General features: G+C 29.0%; 1 pseudogene; it reads right to left on the bottom strand.

Moving 5' to 3' along the window:
* Nucleotides 1-1,521: 1,521 nt before the first annotated feature.
* LOC118614797 lies at nucleotides 1,522-1,640 on the bottom strand (annotated as a pseudogene).
* Between the last annotated feature and the right edge of the window lie 425 nt (nucleotides 1,641-2,065).

Genomic DNA, 2,065 nt, shown 5'->3' with positions numbered 1-2,065 from the left:
TAAAATTGAATCTCATAGTTTTTTTATAGGTCTGTATGCCTGCAAATATTAAAAGAAGAAGACTTTTTCTCTTCCTACCAAGGAATATTTTTTCTTTTATAATATAGCTTTTTGGGGGGTGACAGGGAAGGGGAGTTACTGGCACATTCTCCCTTTCTTGTTTTAGACTTTTGGATGCTTGCAGTTGATCTTAAAAATTCCATTGTTTTTGTACATCATTGTCATATATGCATGGTTTAGAGATCAGAATTCTCTGATTTTTGAGATATCTTTAGTTAGTTTTAATAACAGTTGTACAAATGTAGCTGTGTTTTATAATTGAAGAGCAGATTAAATGTGAAAGATCATTACTGGCTTGTCTAGAAATTTGAGCCTAAGTGTAAGATATTTTTTCTTTCTTTTCTATTGAAAGAATGAGAGAAGTCTATAAAAATACATAAATGAGACAAATGCAGGTGTTATCAAAATATTTGATAAATAAGACATGTTAATAACACACAGTGTGTGTGTGTGTATATATATATATATATATATATGCCTTACTATTGAAATGTACAGCTGAAACTTATTGGGTTTCATTAACCAATGTCACCATAAAAAAAGTCTAATAACCATTTATTACTTAACATTAATTAATTTATCAATTAACATTAATTATTAATAAATAAATGCTTAATAAACATTCAATATTAAAGTTAAGTCCATATTTTAATACACAGCCTATTTGGATAAGAACTAGAGAAAACAGTTGAGCAATATTCACTGAATATAAATTCTTTATCCTGGGGCTTCCTGGTGTACAGCCGCTGTACTACGGTCCCTACCTAGGGCTCAACTCAATGCTAAATGACATATCCTGCAAAAAACAGCTATCCCCAAACACCCCTGTCTCTCTGACAGTTTGGTAAGAGACTTTTATTGTATTTATGAAATATGTTTTAAACATATGCATATCCTTTGCATAGCTCTCAGGAAATTAATAAATAAGATCGTAAAGTCCCTTGGAACTTCAGTTTTGACTGACTTATAGAAAGACTAACAAGTACTCACATGAATCAAAGCTAATAAAAAAAACTCAATAATTAGAAATAGAAAAAATGTCCAAATGATTAAAAAATGCTATTCTTTAAATTAAAAAAAAATCAACTTAGAGAAAGGGTCAATTTGCAGGTAAAGACTGGTTGACAGGGAATAGCATATGAAGCAAATACATTAAAATTGACTTCTAGTTGATGGAAGAAAATCTTGAGAACTTTGGTGATGCTTAACAAAATTTAAGGTTTAAAAAATTATTTGTAATATTTCTAATCAAATGAATAGCTGAGCAAATTATTCAAGTTAGCTAATTTACATTTCATCTTGATTTTATCACAATACAAAAATGTTAGTGTAATTTGTGCAAAATTTGAGTAATTTTTTTTTTTCTTTTGGCGAGGCAACCCTTGGTTAATCTCACAGATTGCAAGGAACTTGTCAGTTTACAATCCCTTATTTTTTTAATTTTTAATTTTTAATTTTTTATGCCTACAACACCTGGTGTTCCTAGGTGGTCTCCCATGCAAGTACTAACGAGGCCCGACCCTGCTTAGCTTCCGAGACCAGACCCGATCGGGTTTGTTCAAGGTGGCATGGCCGTAGACCTGAGTGAATTTTTATAAATATCCTAATTAATTTAAACTTACTAATTCCTTGGATATATGATTCCATTATGTTATAATCCTTTCTAAATATATTAAATTAATATGATTATAAAAACAATGTTCAACTAAATTTATGTTGTTTTTTAGAATATAAAAACATTCTGCTTCAATGGAATAAAATACAAATCACCTTACAACCAAAATCATCATAATAAATATACTTCTTTATAGAAATATCAGTTTAAAAATAATTTCCAAAATCCTTAACTGATATAAAACTATAAAATTGTAATTAATTGAGTTTATCAATATATAATTTGTCTGCCTCCACAATTTCTAAATAGTTTTCAATTCGATAGAAAATACATATAAACCAACAAACAAAAACACTGGGTTGCCTAGCTAAATATATATTCTTGCTTGTT

The sequence above is a fragment of the Rousettus aegyptiacus genome, unplaced genomic scaffold, assembly GCF_014176215.1.
Source record: "Rousettus aegyptiacus isolate mRouAeg1 unplaced genomic scaffold, mRouAeg1.p scaffold_m13_p_2, whole genome shotgun sequence".
Lineage (NCBI taxonomy): Eukaryota > Metazoa > Chordata > Mammalia > Chiroptera > Pteropodidae > Rousettus > Rousettus aegyptiacus.
This window is presented reverse-complemented; position numbering and strand designations above follow the sequence as displayed.